This window comes from Polyodon spathula, chromosome 25 (assembly GCF_017654505.1).
Source record: "Polyodon spathula isolate WHYD16114869_AA chromosome 25, ASM1765450v1, whole genome shotgun sequence".
Classification (NCBI taxonomy): domain Eukaryota; kingdom Metazoa; phylum Chordata; class Actinopteri; order Acipenseriformes; family Polyodontidae; genus Polyodon; species Polyodon spathula.
In genome coordinates this window covers 12,895,562-12,903,072 of record NC_054558.1, presented here as the reverse complement: position 1 = coordinate 12,903,072, position 7,511 = coordinate 12,895,562, and the positions used below count along the sequence as shown (strand labels likewise).

General features: G+C 35.4%; 1 long non-coding RNA gene across 1 annotated transcript; it reads left to right on the top strand.

Moving 5' to 3' along the window:
* Positions 1–1,469: 1,469 nt before the first annotated feature.
* Positions 1,470–2,535, top strand: LOC121299546. Its single transcript, XR_005947427.1, has 3 exons — positions 1,470–1,627; positions 1,976–2,041; positions 2,185–2,535. It is a non-coding gene; the product is annotated as an uncharacterized LOC121299546 (long non-coding RNA).
* Positions 2,536–7,511: the final 4,976 nt, after the last annotated feature.

Genomic DNA, 7,511 nt, shown 5'->3' with positions numbered 1-7,511 from the left:
ATCGAAAGTTTTTTGCTCATTCTCTCCTAATAAAATTAATAAATAAAAACTCGGAGGACTGATACCTGAAGATTGACTGGAGGAGGACTGTTACACCGGAAGGAAAGATCCCTGAAGATGTCATAAAAAGGACACCATATGCATTGTCAGGCAACATTCAGAGGGGGTGTACAAGAAATTTGATTTTCTTTCTCAAGCACAAAAAGGGTAAAATACACAAATACTATATTTACGTATTTAATGGTGAATTGATTTGGAACAATGAATTTCAAAGATAACATTTAAGGTCCTTTACCATGAATTACAGCCTTCATATTGACCAATCAGGTTGAAGGAAATCTCTGATCCATTTTCTAATTAGAAATAGTGAAACTATTAGAATAACACATGTACATCAAATACATTAAAACCCAACACCAAGGACCAGACACTTGTGCAATTATGAATGTCTAATTACCAAGGTCTAGGAATACACTTTGTTCTAAAAGTAGTTTCATTATTTGTGTCATCATTTCTAGTAAAAAGCTCCTCATTGAGGTTTCATAAGATCATGTTGCATAATGAAACTGCTGGCAATGCTGTGATGTACTTCTGATCTTGCTCAATGGTTTGGTGGTCACAATGCAACAGACTACGTCAGTGCAGGATGGTTACTCACTGAACAAATTAAACAGTTTATCAGGGCATTGACAATTCAGAAAAGCAGACCTAAAACCAATAACCTAAATACGCAAGAATTACACAACACAAACTGTAGTTTTAAAAAGATTGCAGATTTCTTTAATTGTTAGACAACTTAAACACACATCCTTTAGCACCAAGGCAATCCTTGTATATAAATATGGTAGCACTCAGACTAGATGTCATGTCTAAAACTATATTTAGTATACTGGTTAGATGACTATAGTCCCAATAAACAGGTTCAAGACAAATAGTACCACGACTAGCTATAAATATCGGGCTAATAAATATGGGCAATAGTCTTAATCGTTAGAGTTATATTATTTAATATATTTAAATTAAGTAGAAATCTGACCAAAAACTGTGTTTTGGGGAGGGGGGAGTGAAGACCCTGTGTATTGAAATGTTTTTTGGGGAGGGGGGGGTATCTTGATCATCAATAAGCTCAATGTGGAGGGTACAGACCAGGCACCTTGACAGGTTTTCTTTTAGTTTGGCAGAGACGCATGTATAAAGGCACCTGGATCACTTTGCAATTCAGATCGGGAGAGAGAGGACAGCCCTGCCAGCATATAGTCTTGAAATACTGACTGTACACAGAGTTAAAATCTATATTTAGAAGCATGGGTGTTGGAAACTTTTGGTTGATAGATATAGCCACAAATGTCAAAAAAAGGAGAAGTGGCCATTGAACAAAACAGTGCACCACATATCAGTTTTTTAAAATAAACATACTTTAAAAAGACCTTCCTCTTTAGTCTTGCATGATTTTAGACACAGCTCACAAAGGGAAGCATCGCTGCAGTGTGAAGGTTGACTTACCATATAGAAAGAAAGAGTCTTGACTCACAAAGATCCAGAAATATAGCGGGTGAAGTTCTCTACTCCAGTGTGAAGTTTGCTCAGAAAAACAAAGGCAGAAAAGCAGCTGACGAAACCAGCATAGGTAAGAGAATTGTTCATTTAAAGAGGCAATGCTATTAAAGTATTGGGCAGCCACAATGGTATGATGCTGCCTCTAGGATTATGGTACCACAGTAGGATAGCTGGTATTAAATGTGAATGTAGCCAGGTGCAGGTGCTGCAATGGCAATGCAATGGAATTGTTCTAAGGAGCAATTATTTGGACGCACAAGAACATCATTGCTGTAAATGGAATGTAGCCTACTGTAAATTCCAAATGGAATAAAATCATGTTGTTTATTTTCATTATACAACTACCATTCCATTGATGTTAAAACATCATGATTACATTGCAATCAGGGTCATTTCTTCTCATGTTTCTTCACACAAGGGAATGGAAATGATATCACCTACGCTGCCGTGAAGTTTGAAGAAACTCCAAGTGCCCAGAAACATGGTGAGATCACAGAGTAATTATTACATCAACATCTCTGTATTTATCTTGCAATCGGCAGTGTCTTTCTTGAAAGCATGTATTTATAACGAACAGTATAGCCATTAAATAACATTACATATAATTTCTCTTATTTTTATTAATAGTAGCAGGCAAAGTTGTGGACCCCCAGTCAAGATTGGCAACTCAGCACAACCAGGATTAGAAGCAGCAAGCTCCTGATTGTATGACTCAGTCTTCACTGCGGCACAGTGCTGTCCTTATTGGATGAGTCATGGGGGACCTCCAGGATTTTAAAACACTAGTTAGCATTCAATTACATTGTTATTTTTGTTTGTATTGCTTGGTGTGTAACTGTACAAACTAGGAAATCTTCAATAATTTAGCAAATCTTAATTAATTTAGCATCCCATCAACCTATGAACTATATGGTAACTGTCCTGGGAGACAGTCAACATGGTTTTAGGAAAGGCAGATCGTGTCTAACTAACCTGCTTGATTTTTTTGAGGATGCAGCATCGATAATGGATAATTGCAAAGCATATGACTTGGTTTATTTAGATTTCGAGAAAGCTTTTGACAAAGTCCCGCATAAAACACTAATTCTCAAACTGAGCTCAGTAGGGATTCAAGGAAACACGTGTACATGAATTAGGGAGTGGTTAACATGTGGAAAACAGAAAGTACTGATTAGAGGAGAAACCTCAGAATGGAGTGTGGTAACAAGTGAAGTACTACAGGGATCAGTATTAGGTCCTCTGCTATTCCTAATCTACATTAATTACTTAGATTCTGGTATAGTAAGCAAACTTGTTAAATTTGCAGACAACACAAAAATAGAAGGAGTGGCAAACACTGTTGCAGCAGCAAAGGTCATTCAAAATGATCTAGACAAGATTCAGAGCTGGGCAGACACATGGCAAATGACATTTAATAGAGAAAAGTGTAAGGTACTGCACGCTGGAAATAAAAATATGCATTATAAATATCATATGGGAGATACTGAAATTGGAGAAGGAATCTATGAAAAAGACCTAGGAGTTTTTGTTGACTCAGAAATGTCTTCATCTAGACAATGTGGGGAAGCTATAAAAAAGGCCAACAAGATGCTCAGATACATTGTGAAAAGTGTTGAATTTAAATCAAGGGAAGTAATGTTAAAACTTTACAAAGCATTAGTAAGACCTCTTCTTGAATATTGTGTTGAGTTCTGGTCACCTCACTATAAAAAAGATATTGCTGCTCTAGAAAGAGTGCAAAGAAGAGCGACCAGAATTATTCAGGGTTTAAAAGGCATGTCATATGCAGACAGGCTAAAATAATTGAATCTGTTCAGTCTTGAACAAAGAAGACAACGCGGCAACCTAATTCAAGAATTCAAAACTCTAAAAGGTATTGACAATGTCGACCCAAGGGACTTTTTCAACCTGAAAAAAGAAACAAGGACCAGGGGTCACAAGTGGAGATTAAACAAAGGGGCATTCAGAACAGAAAATAGGAGGCACTTTTTTACACAGAGAATCGTGAGGGCCTGGAATCAACTCCCCAGTAATGTTGTTGAAACTGACACCCTGGGATCCTTCAAGAAGCTGCTTGATGAGATTTTGGGATCAATAAGCTACTAACAATCAAGCGAGCAAGATGGGCCGAATGGCCTCCTCTCGTTTGTAAACTTTCTTATGTTCATATGTTCTAACTTCCTATCATTGCAGCTCATCAAAGGAAAAGAATTGTGTACTCAACAGCCTGTTAATAGTGAAGAGCAGTCACTCAATCAAGGATTCAATCTTTTTTCAAACATACGAGAAACAATACTACTACTACTACTACTACTACTACTATAATAATAATAATAATAATAATAATAATAATAATAATAATAATAATAATAATAATAATAATAATAATTTGTGGAAATCACTTTTACAGTCACAGAGGCCAAGGGCTTTTCTTGGTACCACCGTCTTCACTGCTATTCATCTGAACAGGAGGCGCACTGCACTGCTGTGGTCTGCTGGTGGTTTGCTCAGTGGTATCTGTAGTGCTGGTAATATGGGTTCAATTCCCCAGAGAATCTGTAAAGCTGCTGACCAGTGAAATCTTCACTTAGCAATCCTATCCTTCCTCTTATCACACAATATCATGAGATAATATTTATATAACTGCAATTGGTTCTCACGTTATTCTAATACAGCACATCCATGCAAAAGGGGAAGCTTGTGCTGCTATACAAAGAAAGAAAGAAAGAAATATGTAAAGACTTAATGAAGCTCTTACTGTGAAGAATGGAATCCAAAACCAGGGGGTGAGAAACAATCCCCTGAAATCCCAGAATACATGTCATCATTCAAAAACACAAGACTTTCAAAACAGTGTGGCGAGATTCTGATATTAAACAGTTTTATTGAAAGGCTTTTTGTTTCAATTGTATTTTGTTCTTATATTCCAGTGTTGTAGCTCCATAGTGCTGTGGTACCAGCATAAAGAAAAATAATTACCAGGCATTATTTGTGTGTTTCCTTGCATAACATTACAATAATTGTATATTGTGTGTAATTGGGGCGGTATAGTATGAATATAGTATCACTGCCCAAGGATATTTATTTCTTCATTTAATCGAATTTTGTGCTGACTGTAGAAACCTAAATTACATCAGTATACTAGAGTTTGACTCTTGAAGTTCTCTCATTTTTTGTTATATATTACAGCGTGAAACTAATTTTAATTACAAAACTGCAGTTCCGTTGATTTTATACTACCAGGTTTAAAGTGGTCATAGCTAACACAGTAATTTGCACTTTTGCTACATAGCTCTAAAATGTGCAGTTTTGAAAGAAACACGCATTACAGCAGACATGCTTATTTATTCTTGTACAGCTGCTATTACTTTAGAGTTAGAACACTCTCGGTTTCTTTACATTTATTAAGATAGCCACTCTGCTTGCACTTCCTGGGTCAATTTAAGGCAGTAGCGTCTTCTGGGTCAAAGCATGTTATTGGATGAATACATGTCAGTCAACAGAGGAAGCAACTACTTGGTTAAAGACAGGAAAAAAGCCATTGAATAGATGGGGTCAAGTATACCTTCCTGGTGTGTAATTTTAATGGAAAGCATGGCTTGCAAACAGAGATTTATTGGACCAAGTATTTTGATATAAAAATACATTTAAGACCTATATAGTGAATCAAAATGCACAATAGTGAATCAAAATGCACAACATATATATATATATATATATATATATATATATATATATATATATATATATATAGATAGATAGATAGATAGATAGAGAGAGAGAGAGAGAGAGAGAGAGAGAGAGAGAGAGAGAGAGAGAGAGAGAGAGAGAGAGAGAGAGAGAGAGAGAGCTCTGGAAAAAATTAAGAGACCACTGCAAAATTATCAGTTTCTCTAGTTTTACTATTTATAGGTATGTGTTTGGGTAAAATGAACATTTTTGTTTTATTCTATAAACTACTGACAACATTTCTCCCAAATTCCAAATAAAAATATTGTCATTTAGAGCATTTATTTGCAGAAAATGACAACTGGTCAAAATAACAAAAAAGATGCAGTGTTGTCAGACCTCGAATAATGCAAAGAAAATAAGTTCATATTTATTTTTAAACAACACAATACTAATGTTTTAACTTAGGAAGAGTTCAGAAATCAATATTTGGTGGAATTACCCTAATTTTCAATTACAGCTTTCATGAGTCTTGGCATGCTTTCCACCAGTCTTTCACATTGATGTTGGGTGACTTTATGCCACTCCTGGCGCAAAAATTCAAGCAGCTCGGCTTTGTTTGATGGCTAGTGTCTTAATATGATATATATATATATATATATATATTATATATATATATATATATATATATATATATATATATATATATATATATTATATATATATAATATATATTATATATATATATATTATATAGTAATTGCATTACACATTTGATCTGATCTATTACAATGTATCACATGACTCTTCTCATGTTACAGTATTGGAAGAGACAGCCAGACAGATACTGTCACAAACACTGACAGTGCTGAAGATTGCAGAATGGGACTCAATAAGATAATACCTTCCAATACCAGTTACTGTTGCAGAAGAATTGTGTTTCTTATACAGTCTAAATAACGGGTGACGTTATTAAAACGATCAGAACCTGTTTGAAACCTCATCCAGGACCCCCCTGTTTTATTCTTGTCAGAGTGGAGCACCGTGCTGCTTCTCCATGTCACCTGCAGAGCCCCTAGTATGGGTTGAGGTCACCATTACAGTCCATGACTGCCATCTGGTGGAAATGTTTACGGGTCTTTCCAAGGCGAATATAAACGGATAAGACAGTAGTTTTGCTAGTATGCCAGTAGACAGCAGCAGAGCACTGTTAAGCTATCTTTGTTATATTGCTCTGGCCTGTAATTTTACTGTATACCACTAGATGTCAGTACAATGACACAAATAAGAGTCATTTTCTGAAAATATGCACAGACTAGCTATGCAGTACAGTAAAACCTGTAGAGTCTGGCATTACTTCAGACCAGAACATTGTGCTGCACAATGTGCGAGAGTTACTGTTATAAAATAAAATAAAATAAATAACAAAACTATTTTAACACTTAAAAAAAAAAAAAAAAAAAAACATTGCTGTACATACACAGTATAATAAACACAAAACTATGTTAACACCTATTTCAATAATCTATTGAAAACAAAAGGGCACCCTTTCCTGGATAAAACAAGTCATGAATGAAAACCCTTTGGGTACTGTAAAACACCCATCTTGAAAAATACAGAAATAAAAACCACATGTGGCTTCCCCTTGCAGAATATAGGTTGATCACCCTAATGGTATACCTCTCACAATGACCCTGATAGTATACCTCTCACAATGATCCTAATACTATACCTCTCACAATGACCCTGATAGTATACCTCTCACAATGTCCCTAATAGTGAACCTCTTACAAACTTAGGGTGCTGAGCAATGTGTTTATAGGGATAAATAACCTCTGGATTTTATTAGGGATTTGTACAGCATAGGGTGAATTTACTTGCATCTTATCAAGCCCCTTTTTTTCAGGGTAATCTCTAGTGAATCTCTAGCCCTTGAGTTGCAGTCGTTGAAAGATTGTTTTGAAGGATTATGTTTCAATTTGTAATGTGTACCTTCTGGTATACATTTTCACTGCCCATGTGTATTTTTTCTCTACTATGAATATATTATATTGTGGATCTGAAAAAATAAAATCTATAGTGCAATGCACAGTCTGCAAAGTGTTCCCTGCAGGGACCAAAAATCAGTTTACAAGAAATAACTCTTTTTTTTTCTAGTTTCTAAATATAACGTCAATACAATATTAATGTTAAAAAAAACTAAACTTTAGCAGCCAAAACACATAAAAGTCCTAATCTAAATTGTGGCAGACAGCAGTTTTCAGTTATATAGAAGTTTCCAGTCC